Source organism: Bufo gargarizans, chromosome 1 (genome assembly GCF_014858855.1).
Source record: "Bufo gargarizans isolate SCDJY-AF-19 chromosome 1, ASM1485885v1, whole genome shotgun sequence".
Taxonomy (NCBI): Eukaryota; Metazoa; Chordata; class Amphibia; order Anura; family Bufonidae; genus Bufo; species Bufo gargarizans.
Window position 1 is genome coordinate 698,574,512 of NC_058080.1, and position 19,540 is coordinate 698,594,051.

The following is a 19,540-nucleotide window of genomic DNA, read 5'->3' on the forward strand; positions in this document are numbered from 1 at the left end:
TGATTGAAGGGGGTGCTTTTGTGTGGCACTAATATTCTAGTATTTTCAGGGGGACTGTTTTTGCAGTATAGTACTGAGGGGCACAGTATTGAGGGTGGCAGGATAGGGTGTTGAGAAGGTGTGAGGATGATGGGAAAGTAGGAAACTAAGATGCCGAGACAAGAGATGACTTATAGAAATCATCATGGCGATCTGGTGTGAATGGAGAAGATGAGGAAAGAAAAAATGTGTATCAGAGAAGACATTAATAGATGTAAGAGGTATGTGGCAATGTATTACCCTGTGTGCTTTGTAGCACTGTATGTAATGTGTTCCAGCTATATCTTTAACAGTAGAGCTGGTGGGATGGGGTTAGGTTAAGAATTTGGTATAGGGGGTGGGGGGACGGCGTTTCAATTTTTGCCTCAGGCAGATGAAAGGCTAGGTGAGCCCCCTGCTCCTTGCTAGAAAGCACTGAGGGAAGGGGGACCCAAGTTGAACTCTTGCACCAGGGTCCATGAACCTTTATCTACACCCCTGGTATCAGCCACAGATATCCAATAACAGTGTGTTAATTACAGACGTCCTCGTAACAAGATGTCAGTCACAGATGTCCCCATAGCAATAGATGTCCCTATTACAGTGTGTCATCCACAGATCCCATATAGCAGTGTGTCCTCCACAGATCCCCTATAACAGTGTGTCCTCAACAGATCCCCTATAACAGTGTGCCCTCCACAGATCACCCATAACAGTGTGTCCTCCACAGATCCCCCATAACAGTGTGACATCCACAGATCCCCCATAGCAGTGTGACATCCACAGATCCCCCATATCAGTGTCTTCCACAGATCCCCCATAACAGTGTGTCATCCACATATCCCCAATAACACTGCCATCCACAGATCCCCCATAACAGTGTCATCCATAGATTCCCCATAACAGTGTGTCATCCACAAATGACACTAAAAACACTGTGTTAAAGAGGACCTTTCACCTGGAAAAACATTGTGAACTAAGTATCCTGACATATACAGCGGCTCCCAGGGATCTCACTGCACTTACTATTATCCCTGGGCGCCACTCCGTTCTCCCGTTATGTCCTCCGGTATGTTCGAGGACTTGGTTATAGTAGGCGGAGACTTAGGACTCTTGGTTATAGTAGGCGGAGCCTGCCCTTGTTCTGCTGGGCGTCTCCTCCTCCTAGGCTGTAGCGCTGGCCAATCACAGCAGAACAAGGGCAGTCTCCTCCTACTATAACCAAGTCCCCGAACATATCGGAGGACATAACGGGAGAACGGAGCGGCGCCCAGGGATAATAGTAAGTGCAGTGAGATCCCTGGGTGCCGCTGTATATGTCAGGATACTTAGTTCACAATGTTTTTCCAGGTGAAAGGTCCTCTTTAAATAATTAAGAAAAGGGTAATTCTGCCTCTATGGCCTATAAAGGTTAATAACATGTCTGTCTTGTCTACGCCTCTTTACCTAATATTTACTTCTTTTTGTCTTTGAAGATTGTTATATATTAGATATGTAATGTGAACAATACACACACTGTTCGGAGATTGCTGTGGAAAATCTGGGCCTAAGGTAATGACAAGTCATTTAGATTATATTATCAGCCGCAGCTAATAAGGAAGGTGAGACGTTAGGGTGTTATTACAGTGCCGGGCAGTGTGGGCGCAGATGGAGGATAAAACAACTGTAAGCACTCATTTGCACTGGCCTGATTCCATAGTCCACTTACAGTAATGTGGAAGGAACAATTGCTACCACAGTCGTTCCTCCCTCGTTCTGTTCTATTCAATTCATTATCGGCAGCACATCCCTGATTACACAGGGAGATGAGCTGACGGTTATCAGGAATAGCACTGTGACATCAATATAACCCAACACAGGGTATGTCAGATATAAGGGTAAGTCTTATGTAAAACTCCACTTTATTAGCATTAGAGCATTAAAAGATTAATCAATAAAATATCCAAAAGAGGTCCCAAATCTCATCTAAATCAAATAGAAGATGGATAAAACTCTGGCCAAGTCATGCAAATCAGTCTAAAAAAATAACTAAGTAGTCGCTTGTATAGGCTATAGCAACATACAAAGAATACAAGTGTATAGGGCCACAGTGAAAGATATATCACTAGGCCCTTCTTACTCAGGGTTTGGTAGTCCATGATCAAAATAAGGCTTAACCAAGAAGTTGGGGTCAAGGAGGACTGTGGCTACAATGTCTCGAAGGCTACTCGTGCCTGCCTAAAAGCAGATCACTGCCCCGTCAAGGACGACCCCACTTCTTGGTGACTAAACTCTCTCTGTCACCTATATGACCCTGATAATTTCTCCCATAACATCATAGAAGTATAGGTCTCTGTGTAACATTATACATTATATTATACCAGATGCTACAATGAGGAGAGAATATTTAAAAGAAGAAAAACTGCTACAAGAGGACATAGTTTTAAATTAGAGGGGCAAAGGTTTAAAAGTAATATCAGGAAGTATTACTTTACTGAGAGAGTAGTGGATGCATGGAATAGCCTTCCTGCAGAAGTGGTAGCTGCAAATACAGTGGAGGAGTTTAAGTATGCATGGGATAGGCATAAGGCCATCCTTCATATAAGATAGGGCCAGGGGCTATTCATAGTATTCAGTATATTGGGCAGACTAGATGGGCCAAATGGTTCTCATCTGCCGACACATTCTATGTTTCTATGGATGAAAATTGAACATATAAACTGCATTTTTTACCTCATAATTTGTATGTTTATTTAAAGATATTTCGTTGAATTATGAAATCAAACACGTTTCTGTGGACATGTTATGTGCTGCAAACGCAAAACTTAAAGCTGGAACCAATTATCCCTCTCTTTGTATAAAGCTCTGTTTCCTTTAAATGTAATAAACTTGGCATCAGCCTTCATTTAACAGACAGATAAATTACGTAAGTTACACAACACTCTGACAACTCCATCAGTCTTTGTAAAATACTGTATGGCTGTGACTTTTACGTCATGGGACCTGGTGCACAATGACCCTGCATGGTTCAGGTTTATTATGTTATTTCTATAGGAAACAACAGTATCTGGAAAGAGGTCATTCACTTGTTATTCTGTTTATATAACTTCACCTTCTTCTATATCTCCTTTTTTTTTTTATCTCCTTAGCCATATACATCTACAGTCATGTGAAAAAATTAGGACACCCTTTGAAAGCATGTGGTTTTTTGTAACATTTTTAATAAAAGGTTATTTCATCTCCGTTTCAACAATACAGAGAGATTAAAGTAATCCAACTAAACAAAGAAAACTGAAGAAAAGTCTTTTCAAGATCTTCTGTAAATGTCATTCTACAAAAATGCCTATTCTAACTGAGGAAAAAGATAGGACACCCTCACATGTATTCCCTCTTAAATTGGCTCAGATCTCACACAGGTATATCACACCAGGTGCACATAATTAGTAGATCGTTACTCTGCATGTTGAATGAGGCTTGCCCTATTTAAACCTCAGACATTTAGTTTGGTGTGCTCCTGACTGTTGAAGTGAGAGTGAGCACCATGGTGAGAGCAAAAGAGCTGTCAGAGGACTTCAGAAAAAAGATTGTAGCAGCCTATGAGTCTGGGAAGGGATTTAAAAAGATCTCAAAAGATTTTGAAATCAGCCATTCCACTGTCCGGAAGATAGTCTACAAGTGGAGGGCTTTCAAAACAACTGCCAACATGCCCAGGACTGGTCGCCCCAGCAAGTTCACCCCAAGAGCAGACCGCAAGATGCTAAAAGAGGTCTCCAAAAACCCTAAAGTGTCATCTCGAGAACTACAGCAGGCTCTGGCTACTGTTGATGTAGAAGTACATGCCTCTACAATCAGAAAGAGACTGTACAAGTTTAACTTGCATGGGAGGTGTGCAAGGAGGAAACTTTTGCTTTCCAAGAGAAACATCGAGGCCATACTGACATTTGCCAGAGATAAAGTTGACAAAGACCAGGACTTCTGGAATAATGTTCTTTGGACAGATGAGTCCAAAATTGAATTATTTGGACACAACAGCAGAGGACATGTTTGGCGTAAACCAAACACAGCATTCCAAGAAAAGAACCTCATACCAACTGTGAAGCATGGAGGTGGAAGTGTCATGGTTTGGGGCTGCTTTGCTGCAGCAGGACCTGGTCAGCTCACCATCATAGAATCCACGATGAATTCTACTGTGTATCAGAAGGTGCTTGAAGAACATGTGAGACCATCAGTTAGAAAATTAAAGCTGAAGCGGAACTGGACCATGCAACATGACAATGACCCAAAACATACTAGTAAATCAACCAAAGATTGGCTGAAAAAGAAGAAATGGAGAGTCCTGGAATGGCCAAGTCAAAGTCCAGATTTGAATCCCATTGAGATGCTGTGGGGTGACTTGAAAAGGGCTGTACGTGCAAGAAACCCCTCAAACATCTCACAGCTGAAAAAGTTCTGCATTGAGGAGTGGGGTAAAATTTCCTCAGACCGATGTCGAAGACTGGTAGATGGCTACAAGAACCGTCTCACTGCAGTTATTTCAGCCAAAGGAGGTAACACTCGCTATTAGGGGCAAGGGTGTCCTATCTTTTTCCTCAGTTAGAATAGGCATTTTTGTAGAATGACATTTACAGAAGATCTTGAAAAGACTTTTCTTCAGTTTTCTTTGTTTAGTCGGATTACTTTAATCTCTCTGTATTGTTGAAACGGAGATGAAATAACCTTTTATTAAAAATGTTACAAAAAACCACATGCTTTCAAAGGGTGTCCTAATTTTTTCACATGACTGTAGATCTTTACCTCCCCCCTTCCTCTTTTATATCTAAATTGCCTCTGCATCAAACCCCTGAGGAGTCAGAGAAGATAGGAGTGGTAGTGGCTCTGGATGCAGGAAGTCTATCACAGTGGCTTTCCTCACTCCGTTGCTCCCTAGGGCCGGTGCAGTGAAAGTGAGACACACTCTTTCTTCTCTCGGGGAATTCGTCTGGATTAGGGCTCCTGTCTGATGGTAGTTTGGGGTGCCTTTGGTGTTAACGTTTGTATGGATTTAAGGCAGGGAGTGTAGGGTGTGCAAAGACCAGTGTAAGGTGTAGGAGTCAGTAACCAGGCCAGATTTATTCTGTAGTACACAATGAGAGATGTACTATTTCAAACATTCTCAGAACACGGTTCCAACAATGCCCAGTGCAAATCTTCCCCAAGATTTTGTAAGGGTACAGGCCAGGTTTAGATTCAATGTTCTCCTTCACTGTTCCTCGGCAGAATCTGAGACTGACAATTATACTTTTAAGATAGCTGTAATACGCTACTGCGGCGTACAGATTCAGGGAAACGACCAACCAGGTCGTGTCTGAAAGTGGATGGTGTATTACAAGTATTCCACACACCAATCACACTGCTGTATCCCGAATAACCAGACAGTCTAGTTGAAACATTGTATAGAAGCAGTGTATCCCTGGCTATATTGTTTTTAAATGAAGCACTTCCACCAACATTTTTATTCTCTGACCTATTAGAACGGTACATGATGTAAGTTGCAGTGAAAGCAATTTTATTCCCAGTGACTGTGTTTGTGAGTTATAACCTCCCTTCTGATCCTCAGATGTGTCATGTGACCAGCACTCTGACTTTCCAAATACCACAGCATCTTATGTGAGGACAAGAAGCCAGTTTCTCATTACTATGGAAGCCTTAATGTCTGTCTCATAGGATTGAATAGAGAAGTAACTGACTTCCTGTCCTGTGTCAGTTGGAGATCAGATGGTGGTCACATGACACAGCTGAGGATCAGAAGGGAGGGGATAATTCACAAATATAGTCACCGGTAAGAAGATTACCTTCACTGCAGTTTACATCAGGTACCTTTCTAACAGGTCAGAGATTAAACATTTTTGTGCAAGTGCTTCTTTAACCCCTTAAGGACCCTGCCATTTTTCACCTTAAGGACCAGGCCATTTTTTTGCAAATCTGCCATCTGCAAAGCTATTCTGAGATTGTTTTCTCGTCACATATTGTACTTCATGACAGTGGTAAATTTGAGTCATAATATTTCATTTTTATTTATAAAAAAAATACCAAATTTACCAAAAATTTTGAAAAATTCTCAATTTTCAAAATTTTTATATCTCTGCTTTTAAAACAGATAGTGATACTTTCCATTTCCCAATGGCTACTTTATGTTTGGATCTTTTTGTTAATTATTTTTTTTGGGGGGGGCGGGGGCTTAGAAGGTTAAAAGGCTTAGAAGTTTAGAAGCAAATCTTGAAATTTTTCTGAAAATTTCCAAACCCCACTTTTTAAGGACCAGTTCAGGTCTGAAGTCACTTTGTGAGGCTTACGTAATAGAAACCACACATAAATGGCCCCATTTTAGAAACTACACCCCTCAAGGTATTCAAAACTGATTTTACAAACTTTCTTAACACTTTAGGTGTTCAACAAGAATTAAAGAAAACAAAGTGGATGGAATTTCTGAATTTCACTTTTCCATTAAATTTTTTCAGTAACAAAGCAAGGGTTAACAGCCAAACAAAACTCAATATTTATTGCCCTGATTCTGTAGTTTACAGAAACACCCCATATGTGGTTGTAAACTGCTGAACAGGCACACAGCAGGGCGCAAAAAGAAAGGAATGCCATATGGTTTTTGGAGGGCAGTTTTCATTGGCATAATTTTAAGTTGCCATGTCACATTTGAATACCCCCTGATGCGCTCCTAGAGTAGAAACTCCAAAAAAAGATGCCATTTTGGAAACTACGGGATAAGGTGGCAGTTTTGTTGGTACTATTTTAGGGTACATATGATGTTTGGTTTGTCTATATTACACTTTTTGTGAGGCAAGATGACAAAAAAATAACTGTTTTGGCACCGTTTTAATTTTTTGTTATTTACAATGTTCATCTGACAGGTTAGATCGTGTGGTATTTTTACAGAGCAGATTGTTACGGATGCCACAATGCGAAATGTGACAACTTTTTATGGTTGTTTGTTTCAGTTTTACATAATAAAGCATTTGTGGAAAAAAAAAATTTGTGTCTCCATATTCTGAAAGCCATATTATTATTTTTTTTGGGCGACTGTCTTATGTAAGGGCTCCTTTTTTTGGTATGAGATGACAGTTTGATTGGTACTATTTTAGGGTGCATATCACTTTTTGATCGCTTGCTATTACACTTTTTGTGATGTAAGGTGACAAAGAATGGCTTTTTTGACACACTTTTTATTTTATATGTTTTCCAGTGTTCCCCTAAGAGGTTAGGTCATGTGGTATTTTTATAGAGCAGGTTGTTACGGATGTAATGTGTATACTTTTTTTTTTTTTTTACATTTAACACAATAAAAGCATTTTATTTTTTTTTTTAAATCATGTTTTAGTGTCTCCATAGTCTGAGAGCCATATTTTTTTTTTTTTTTTTTGGGGAAATTGTCTTATATACTGGCTCATTTTTTGCGGGATGAGGTGATGGTTAGATTGGTACTATTTTGGGGGGCATACGCCTTTTTGATCGCTTGGTGTTGCACTTTTAGTGATATAAGGTGACAAAAAAAGTTTTTTTAGCAGTTTTTATTTTATTTTATTGACGTTGTTCACCTGAGGGGTTAGGTCATGTGTAATTTTTTTTAGAACCGGACGATACGGACACGGCGATACCAAATATGTCTACTTTTCTTTTTTCACTATTTTTTACATTTTTTTAACTTTATTTTGTTAAAAGGACACTTTTTTTCACTAAATTTTTTTGTCCCACTTTGAGACATCATTTTTGGGGGGGTCTGATTCCCCTTACAATGCATCACAATACTTCTGTATTGTGATGCATTGGCTGTAAGTGTATTACACAGGGTAATACACTTACAGCTTTCTGCCTGTGAGATCCAGGGGGCTGGATCTCACAGGCTGTCACAGAAAGCAGCCATGAAGCCTAAGGAAGGCATCGGGCTGCCTTCCCTGCCTTCGGGTCCCCATCAAAGCAGCGCGGGGACCCGATTGCCATTCCGGACCTGTCAGGGGCCTGCGCGTGCCGCGGTCAGCCCTGACCGCGGCAGTGCAATGTTTAATGTGCTGTCATCAGTGTTTTCACCGATGCCGGCGCATACAGCAGGGGTCTGGCTATCAGTGACTGCCGGACCCCTGCCGTGGATCGGGCAGGCGCAGCTCCTGCACCTGCCGGATCAGAGCACCGTACATGTACGGCACTAGTCTTTAAGGGGTTAAAGTGAGGAAATAAAAGTGATGCTCAAATAGTAATTAATAGTATATATAGACTCATTGTAAATAAATTAGAAGTATTACACTCACAGCAGTTATGTCAGTGTGCCTTACTGACTCTGTTGTCTCGGCTGTTATACAGTAGATTTTGGAAATTCCTCTCTCTCTCGCTTATGGAGTATTTCAACTTAAAGATGGTTTTCTCTTGGTATTGTCACAGGGAGCAGGTGGCGCGCTCTTCATTCGCAGCGCCGCCTGCATGCAGCAGAGCGAGGACGCAGTTGGCGTCCTCGTCTCCATGGGGGCCAGGGGGCGGGGAGGACCCGGCTGCGCATGCCTCCTTAGAGTGGCCAGCGTCCTCCGTCCCCTAGACAACGAGCAGCAGGGGATCTGAGCGCCGATGTGTATGTGTTATGAGCAATCAGAGTCACATGACGCTGGCCACATCACGTGACTCACCTGTAGGGGTTATTTAAACAGGCAGCCTGCTGGCCACAGGTTGCCTGTGATTGGTCTTGCTACCCTCACCAGCATTTTGTATTGCGCCTTTCTGTGTGTGTTTGGACCTCGGCTCTGTTTTTGACCTCGACCTTGTGACCACCCTGGAATTGATGTGACCTCTTGGCTTCTGACTCCGGATTGTGTTTTGATCTTGTTATTGTATTGCTCCCTGTGTACCTGCGTGACCTGCGTAACCTCCTGGCTTTGACCTTGGCTTTCCTGACTCTGTTACGGCACTTCTTTATTTTCTTAGGCCCCTGCACGTGTCTAAGCGAGGGACTGCCGCCAAGTTGTACGCCGTCAGTTTGGACGGGCCGTGCAAGTAGGCAGAGACAGGTGGGGGTGGGGTGGAGTTTAGGGCTGCACTTATCCCTACCCTCTGTCGTGACAGGTATATCATGCAGACATCATTAGTCTCTTTAGCTGAAGACCTAATGCTGAGTATTAGAGCACATGGACTTCACCTCCTATCTCCTTGCCTGCTAACACTAGACTCCTCTAGGAGACTAAGCAAGGAGTAGAGCTAACATGTGCCAGAGTTGGTTAACTCCCTCACTCCCATACATTACCATACTGGGGATATAGTGCATAAAATGGCATAACACAAATGAACAAAACGATTTGCAAGTACCTCCTGCTCTGGGGTACTGTAATGAAGAGTGTAAAATAACGTTCGTCTGCACAGACCCATTGACATGAATGGGTCAAGATTCAGTCTGGATGCTATGCGTTTGCTTCATGCATCTCACCCGGATGGAAAACTCCCTCGTGTGACGTTTTTCATGCATCATTTCTGCGTTCAGAACACTGAACACTGAACATAGAAGAGAAGGGCAACAGTAACTGGGCCTGGAAACTAGGGAAGGAACAGGTCACCTCCTAAACAACCCTAATCCGGGCCCTAACTACCTATCAATATGAATAGAAACATAGAATGTGTCGGCAGATAAGAACCATTTGGCCCATCTAGTCTGCCCAATATACTAAATACTATGAATAGCCCCTGGCCCTATCTTATATGAAGGATGGCCTTATGCCTATCCCATGCATGCTTAAACTCCTTGCCTGTATTTGCAGCTACCAATTCTGCAGGAAGGCTATTCCATGCATCCACTGCTCTCTCAGTAAAGTAATACTTCCTGATATTACTTTTAAACCTTTTCCCCTCTAATTTAAAACTATGTCCTCTTGTAGCAGTTTTTCTTCTTTTAAATATTCTCTCCTCTTTTACCTTGTTGATTCCCTTTATGTATTTAAAAGTTTCTATCATATCCCCTCTGTCTCGTCTTTCTTCCAAGCTATACATGTTAAGGTCCTTTAATCTTTCCTGGTAAGTTTTATCCTGCAATCTATGTACTAGTTTAGTAGCTCTTCTCTGAACTCTCTCCAAAGTATCAATATCCTTCTGGAGATATAGTCTCCAGTACTGAGTACAATACTCCAAATGAGGTCTCACTAGTGCTCTGTAGAGCGGCATGAGCACCTCCTTCTTTCTACTGGTAATGCCTCCCCCTATACACCCAAGCATTCTGCTAGCATTTCCTGCTGCTCTATGACATTGTCTGCCTACCTTTAAGTCTTCTGAAATAATGACCCCTAAATCCCTTTCCTCAGATACTGAGGTTAGGACTGTATCACTGATTTTATATTCTGCTCTTGGGTTTTTACGTCCCAGGTGCATTATCTTGCACTTATCAACATTAAATTTTAGTTGCCAGATTTTTGACCATTCCTTTAGTTTTCCTAAATCCTTTTCCATTTGGTGTATCCCTCCAGGAACATCAACCCTGTTACAAATCTTTGTGTCATCAGCAAAAAGACACACCTTACCATCGAGGCCTTCTGCAATTTCGCTGATAAAGATAATAAACAATATGGGTCCCAGAAAAGATCCCTGAGGTACCCCACTGGTAACAAGACCATGGTCTGAACATACTCCATTGACCTTGAAGGTAGGAATATTCATAAGCAGGATACCTAGGTCCTGATTTCCCTATAAGGCCCTGGAATAAGGTTAGGACCAGAGACAACCCATTCCTCCCCAGATGGACGAATGGAAGTCTCTGTCTCAGGTCCAGATACAAACAACAGGGAATATAAAAAACACAATACAATAGGAAGAGACAAGACTCAGCTTAAAGTAGAAAACTGGCAACTCCAGACACACCACAGAGTACAATCTCCTGGTACCTGCCATGGGAACGTCCGTGACAATATTGTGCGTTTTTCACGCAGTTCTGGGTCCACAGAAGTGCAATACGGAAGCAATCTGGATGCAACACGTTTTTCACTGATGGTTGCTAGGAGATGTAGATTGTTATTCTTGAGGTTTTTTTTCACGCATGTGAAAAATGCATCAAAAACTTATTGCACCTTCGCAGAAAAAAACTAAAAACACTGAGCTCTATCGCAGACAAAACTGACTGAACTTGCGTGCAAAACCATCAGTTTTTTTTAAAATATGAAGTTGAACTCGGCTTCTTGCCTCATTAACGAAATGGAGTTCAGCTTCGTATTTTTATACAGTAATTAATGCGAATAAACAAAGTGACAAGTCACAGAGGCGAGACCTAGTAAGTCTCCCGATATTTGCAGAAACTTTGGGAAGACCTCCTCCTCGGAGGACATACATTTTAAAGTAGGATGGAGCCCATATTATTAACGTTGTTTTTAACCACCTCCCGACCACCTAACGCAGGGATGCGTCCTGCAGGCGGCCGGGTTATTCCTCGTAGACGCATCCGTGCGTCATCTCGCGAGAGGCAATTGCGGACAAGAATAGAACATGTTCTATAGGCTCTACAAAAAATGCAGTGTTCGCCCGATCAGGCCTGATCTTGTGCGCACACTTGCGTTCAGTCCGCCCCACCGCAGTGACAGAAATATATTTTTTCTGATCGCTGAAAAAACACCACAAAATCGCTGCGGCGCTATAAAGATCACTTTTGAGGGGCATGGCGAGTTCATAGAAGATTTTTTTTTTTTGGCACAAGTTAGCGGAAATTGATTTTCTTACAAAGTCTCATATTCCACTAACTTGTGACAAAAAATAAAATCTTACATGAACTCACCATACCCGTCACGGAATCCAAATGCGTAAAAATGCCCTGTGAAATCCTAAAAGTACTCATTGGAATTTGGGCCCCTTTGCGCACTTAAGCTGCAAAAAAGTGTCACACATGTGGTATCGCCGTACTCAGGAGAAGTAGGGCAATGTGTTTTGGGGTGTATTTTTACATATACCCATGCTGGGTGAGATAAATATCTCTGTAAAATGACAACTTTGTATAAAAAAAGGGGAAAAGTTGTCTTTTACAGAGATATTTATCTTACCCAGCATGGGTATATGTAAAAATACACCCCAAAACACATTGCCCTACTTCTTCTGAGTACGGCGATACCACGTGTGTGACACTTTTTTGCAGCCTAGGTGCGCAAAGGGGCCCAAATTCCAATGAGTACTTTTAGGATTTCACAGGGCATTTTTACGCATTTGGATTCCAAATTACTTCTCACGCTTTAGGGCCCCTAAAATGCAAGGGCAGTATAAATACCCCACATGTGACCCCATTTTGGAAAGAAGACACCCCAAGGTATTCCGTGAGGGGTATGGTGAGTTCATGTAAAATTGTATTTTTTGTCACAAGTTAGTGGAATATGAGACTTTGTAAGAAAAAAAAAAAAAACTTTTTCCGCTAACTTGTGACCAAAAATAAAAACTTCCATGAACTCACTATGCCCATCAGAAAATACCTTAGGGTGTCTACTTTCCAAAATGGGGTCATTTGTGGGGTGTTTCTACTGTCTGGGCATTGTAGAACCTCAGGAAACATGACAGGTGCTCAGAAAGTCAAAGTGCGTAAATAGATTTTTTTGCACCATAGTTTGTACATAGTTTGTAAACGCTATAACTTTTACCCAAACCAATAAATATACACTTATTGCATTTTTTTTTTATCAAAGACATGTAGAACAATAAATTTAGAGAAAAAAATATATAGAAATGTAGTTTTTTTCGAAAAATTTTACAACAGAAAAATTTTGGTCAATTTAGATTAATACCAAAAAAAGTAAAAATGTCAGCAGCAATGAAATACCACCAAATGAAAGCTCTTTTAGTGAGAAGTAAAGGAGGTAAAATTCATTTGGGTGGTAAGTTGCATGACCGAGCAATAAACCGTGAAAGTAGTGTAGTGCAGAAGTGTAAAAAGTGGTCTGGTCATTAAGGGGGTTTAAGCTAGGGGGGCTGAGCTGGGGTTAAAAGAATCAAATTCGGATGCAGCAATCTGAACCCAATTTTCTCAACCCTAGTAATGATACAAATGCAGCGTGCTGATGGTTCACACATAACAACCGTCTTTTAGGAAGACAAGGTTAAAGGTGAAACATTGATGTGACTCAGCATTACATAAGTTTTTCTGTGTCAAGTCAGTCTTTGGGCTGAGATCCTTAGAGCGATTACAGAATCCCTTCCTTACTGATGTAAGTAATGAGTTTTCCACCAACGCATTTATCGTCTTACAATCTTCTTCTTGTGTTTCCACAGGTTCTGGCTTTGCTTGCGCAAGATAAATTTATCTGAACTTTAAGGCCTGGTTTCTGTAGCCTTGGCAGGGATAGAGAAATATGAATGAATGTTGGCACGGGTAGTAACTTTGCGATACACTGGAGATTGCAGCGGACGTTCGTCATTGTAATGTCTTTATCTAAACATTATTCTAAACGCTGAGAATTCATCTTAAGAACAGAGGTTTGGGTCTCCGCCAAAACCTGCTCCATTGTGCAATGTGCAAGGTACCATGATTATGGTGTACAACTGCAATCAGTATTTTTTGATCTATTGCATCTTAAAATAAAATAAGACAATTTGAAAAAAAAAGTATTGATAAAAATGCTGCCATTTTTTGTATGCAGCTCCTATTCAGGCCCATGTGTTTCAGTGATTACCGACTTCATTGACCCTGCAAATCATCGTCAATAAGGCCTCATTCACACGACCTTCGTTTGGGTCTGCATCCAAGCCGCATTTTTTGTGCCCCCTCACAGTAATATGCCCAGCTGTGCTCCCTCACAGTAATATGCCCAGATATGTGCCCCCTCACAGTAATATACCTAGCTGTGCTCCCTCACAGTAATATGCCCAGATATGTGCCCCCTCACAGTAATATACCTAGCTGTGCTCCCTCACAGTAATATGCCCAGATATGTGCCCCCTTACAGTAATATCTCCAGCTGTGCCCCCTCACAGTAATATGCCCAGATATGTGCCCCCTCACAGTAATATACCTAGCTGTGCTCCCTCACAGTAATATGCCCAGATATGTGCCCCCTCACAGTAATATGCCCAGATATGTGCCCCCTCACAGTAATATACCCAGCTGTGCCCCCTCACAGTAATATACTCAGTAATGTGCCCCCTCACAGTAATATGCCCAGCTGTGCTCCCTCACAGTAATATGCCCAGATATGTGCCCCCTCACAGTAATATACCTAGCTGTGCTCCCTCACAGTAATATGCCCAGATATGTGCCCCCTCACAGTAATATACCCAGCTGTGTCCCCTCACAGTAATATGCTCAGTAATGTGCGCCCTCACAGGGGCCCCTTGAAAAAGCGGAGCGAAACGTGCGTCGGGGTGTGCTCCCAGCTGACCAGAGGTCCGATCTCTTTATTGGTTGACTACCAAGGTATTTAATCATTTTCCATTCTTTTAGCTACTTGCTATTAGTACATCCTCAGTTGGCCACTTTTGATTGGGTCCTATGGTGGATGATTACATATATAGCAGTTGATATATCATCTGGAGTTACCTTGGGAAATATGTTCACCATTGCTCTTTTATTTACCTAGTATAGAGCATTATTATTAGTGGGGATCGGGTACCTCGTGGGTCAGCAGGCGAGCTGCTTGTCGCAGCGCTTGCCCTCTCAGTCACCGATGAGACCACTAACATGACCCCTCAGCATAGAAAGAGCAGAAGTGTAGAATAAATGACACCTCAATCTGCTCAGCTCCTCCTGCTCTATAACATGATGTCTCCACTCTCCATCACTGCATTTTCATGGTAATAGGTTCCCTTTTAAAGGGGTTTTTCGGTGATTAAGATTTTTAAGCAAGTGCCCCATGAAACAGAAGATTCATACTCACCTGCTCCATGCCGCTCCGGTTGTCCGCACTGTCTCCGCTGTCTCTTTCTTCCCATCCAGCCATGCTTGGACACGGTCACATGCACTGCGCTAGCCAATGACAGGTTTCAGGGGTGACATGGCCACATTCAGCACGTCAACATCTGATGTTGGTCATTGACTGGAGCAGTGACCATGTCCAAGCATAGCCGGATGCAAACAGAGCAAGGACCGTAAGATGGAGACTGCGAAGACAGCGCGGACGACCGGAGCGACATGGAGCAGGTAAGTATGAATCTTGTTTCAGGGGGTATGCTGCAGGCATTTGCTTAAAAATTACTATAACTGGAAAACCCCCTTAAACAGTGTACCTCTGTATACAAAAGTGTAGACATTAGTAGTTTTACCTAAAGAACCCCCAAAGTAGCTCCGTAGATATGAGCTGTGGCTTGTGCATGTTACCTGTTGACTGCTAAGAGTGCAGTGGTTGCCAACATCGTTGTTCCTGGACTGATGGACTGTGTGGGGTATTTGTTATGTTGTATACGTCTGGGGTATACAGCATGGGTCCAATTGAGATTTAAAGGAAAAAAATGTTATTGAGGCATCTTTGAAAGGCATTTAACTCTTATGTGTTTCGAACCTGAGAGGCCATACCTCAAATTCTAGGCTGAGTGAGTTGGGATTGTGAAAATGAGATGTGAAATATTGTCTATAGTTTATAGTCAGTCCATGCCACTGGAGGAAAAAGGGTTAACTCCAGCAGGGGCCATAACTAGTATGTAACAGGAATATGTAGACCAGGGGTCAACAACGTTCGGCACCCCAGCTGCTGTGAAACTACACCTCCCAGCATGCACACTTGCTCGGCTCTTCTTGTAACTCCCATAGAAGTGATAAGCAGGATTCTGGGAGTTGTAGTTTCAGAACAGCTGGAGTGCAGGAGGTTGCGGATCCCGGATCTAGACTCATGAACATTATTTGAAAAGGATTCCAATTGAAAATGTGTCCTTTTGGGCAAAACAAATACATTGTATTATATCTAGTGTCGGGCCTTAGGGAGGACACAGAGATTCAAAGAACAGCAGGGAGGGCGTCCCTGTGCCAGGCGGCTCCCTTTACTAGGCAAGACAGAGTAATGCCTTTTTCACACGAGCAAGTTTTCCACACGGATGCGATTCATCTTGTGAACGCACAGGACTCTATCTGTGTATAGTGATGAGCCAATTATTCAAAAGTTCAATTTGGCTGTTTTGCTGAATTTTATTAGAAAAAATTGCTTTGTGACGAATTACTTCATCAAGAAGTAGTGGTTGCAATGACAGGTTACAGCGATTGCTCCGGTGCCCGTCATTGTACCCCTCAGATGCCGCATTCATATATGATCGCTGCATCTGATATAAATAACGGTGTCAAATTTTTAAAACAATTTAAAATCATACTTATCTCATCTATTTGCTTGCGAAATGTCACGCGTCCCGTGGTGACTTCATACATCACCGTCGTGAGAAAATGGATGAGGTATGATTTTATTTTTATTTTTTTACACTATTTCAGGTTAAATCAATTTGCTTCAATGAAAAATGAGGAAATTTGGCTTCGCGGCGAATCTAATTTATTCTAAAATTACTTTGTGGACTTCAATTCGCTCTACACTATCTGTGTACATGAGCATTACCAATGATCATCTCTGCATTCAGGAAAAATCGCAGCATGTTCTATAGGCTACACAAGCTATAGGGATTGTGTCAAAATTGATGGTTTTGCACACACGTTGAATCGGTTTTGTCTATGATTGCGTTCAGTTTTTTTTTTTCACAGGATCAGTTTTCATGTATTTTCCACGCGCTTAAAGAAAAACTGAAGAATAACAATCTACTTCTCCTAGCAACGATCAGTGAAAAATGACATTGCATCCGGACACCTTCCGTTTTTCAGAAAAGCCCCATTCACTTCTATGGGGCCAGGTCTGCATGAAACGCGCACAATATAGAACATGCTGCACTTTTTCCTGAACTCAGAGATGATGCATGAAAACTTACACAGAACCTGAAATGAATGGGTCAGAACAGGACATGCATCTCATCCGGACTAAAAATGAGTGTGAAAGAGCCCTTAGAGCATTCGTTTATTAGCACAGAGCTTGCCATTAGGTGGATGGATGTTCATTGTCCTAATGGCATTGTCCCAAAGGGGGGGGTTCTCTGCAGAATCACAACTAAATACCGTGCAAGGCTTTTCCAACATGTCCATTAAAATAAATGATATAAAATATTATAAACTAATAGACGAAAACATAGAATTTTCTTAGAAAAATTTATACAATATAAAATTCTATCAATTGAACCTTAGCAACTACCGTAGGTGACTATGTAACAATAATATCAAATATATAAAATACAGTCTAAAAGCAGAAAGTAACACATGTATAATGAACTTGCAGCAGGCGCTTCTCATGTCTAAAATAGACATAGTTAGATGAGAGGTTGCAGTGTATTCAGGTACCAGGTGCTTTTCATTATGGCCTCTGCTGACAGGGATAACCTGGTCTTTTTTTGGCTAAAAAATCTACCCTGTCATTGCAATAAATAAAAAAAAATAAGAGAAAACACATATATATACTGTACGCGAAGAAGAAAGTTTGCAGTTTGTAGCCTGAATGGTTGGGGCCACGCGGTGACTTGTTGTGCGACGCATGATATTGCACATGATTGTCAATTCTATCGTAATGCGACACTCGGCATGCTGCGACTTCGATGCGACATACATGGTGGCTTTTGTGTCGCAGGTTGCAAATCACACACAAACTTTCCTCCATTTACTTTATTGTAAGTTGCTGTATTTTTACAACCAAATCACAATTCTAAAGTAGTCACAGGACAGCAAGTTGTAGACAAGTCAGTCCGTTTTCTGCGTCTTCCTGTTGCACGAGAAATGCTGCAGTGTAGCCCAAGACGTATGCTCTGTTAGCTCTCATGCACACGACCGTAGTTCGGGTCCGCATCCGAGCCGCAGTTTTGGCAGCTCGGATGCGAACCCATTCACTTCAATGGGGCCGGCAAAAGATGCGGACAGCACTTAGTGTGCTGTCTGCATCCGTTGCACCGTTCCGTGGCCACGCAAAAAAAAATATAGCATGTCCTATTCTTGTCCGTTTTGGGGACAAGAATTGGCATTTCTACAATGGGCCGCCTTTTCCGTTCTGCAAATTGGTGTGCATGTAGCCTTACATGTAGAGAGTTAGACTTTAATAAGTAATAATAATTTAATGCTAAAGGAACGCGGATGCACATTAATAAATATATGAACGCATGATGCTGAAAATGGTTAAAATCTATGAAAACATATATTTTTCATAGTACACAATTATTCACTGGTACCCAAGTCCACCCACACACGTTACAAAACCTAAAAAGAGATGCGCACATTCATACCGAAATTAAGCAAAAAACTATCTAATGCAATTAAATGAAGTTTTCAGCAGCACTATTCCCATAAAAATAAAACTTCATTAGTTTGTATTCATCTGTCCATCTATTCGTCTGTCTATCTATTATCTATCTATCTATCCATCTATCATCTATCTATTTGTCTATCTATTATCCATCTATCTATCTATCTATCTATCTATATATCTACTGTATCTATCTATCTATCTATCTATCTATCTATCTATCTATCTATCTATCTATCTATCATCCATCTATCTATCTATCTATCTATTTATCTATCTATCTACTATCTCATATCTATCTATTATCTATCTATCTATCTATCTATCTATTATCTATCTGATATTTACTTCCATATCTAGCCATATCTTTTCTAACCAGACTGACCATATGACCAAACCCAGAGACAAGAACAGTCAATGACATTTTAAATATGTGTAAATTAGTAATACATTGAACAGAACAAACGTGGAATAAAAAAAATGAATAAAAAAACGAATACAACCAAAAAACGGAATATCTAATCAATGTAAGGAGCATTTCTTGGTGTAGGGGCAGCTGCTGGTACTTAGATGAGCACTTACCTTGCACACAGACAAGGTGACACAGAAGGATCCCAAGGATGAGCAGAGCCCGCACGGTTTTCATGCTGAGTGAGTGCTGGTTGCCTGCAGGAGACTGGAGCATGTTACATGACCTCTCCTCTCCTCTGTATTAATAGACTGCTGGAAGCTATTTATCTTGGCAGGGATCCCAGGGGCTGATTTTTCGCTATCATTTCGCTGTACGTACACACCTTTATCTGGGCTGGAGTCTAGACCAGGGTCATACATTGCAAATAGGTGCAAATAGGTGCAATGTATGACCCTTGCATTGACTTAATAGAAGCAGGGATGAATTATAGAGTGGGATGAATAAGGCCCCTTTCACACTGGCATTTTGGCTTTCCGTTTGTGAGATCCATTCAGGGCTCTCAGAAGCGGTCCAAAACGGATCAGTTTACGTTCTAATGCATTCTGAATGGAATAGGATCCGCTCAGAATGCATCAGTTTGCCTCCGTTCCGTCTCTATTTCGCTCTGGAGGCGGACACCAAAACGTCCGTCTGATGAAACTGAGCCAAACGGATCCGTTCTGACACACAATGTAAGTCAATGGGGACGGATCCGTTTTCTGTGACACAATCTGGCACAATAGAAAACGGATCCGTCCTCCATTGACTTTCAATGGTGTTCAAGACGGATCCGTCTTGGCCATGTTAA

At 41.6% G+C, this 19,540-nt stretch overlaps 1 long non-coding RNA gene across 1 annotated transcript in view; it reads right to left on the reverse strand.

The window, feature by feature from the left end:
• The window catches only part of LOC122936600, a 50,797-nt gene extending 31,824 nt beyond the window's left edge, over window positions 1–18,973 (reverse strand). The window contains exon 1 of the long non-coding RNA XR_006389125.1: window positions 18,864–18,973. This is a non-coding gene — a long non-coding RNA (uncharacterized LOC122936600). The remainder of the gene's footprint in view (window positions 1–18,863) is intronic.
• Between the last annotated feature and the right edge of the window lie 567 nt (window positions 18,974–19,540).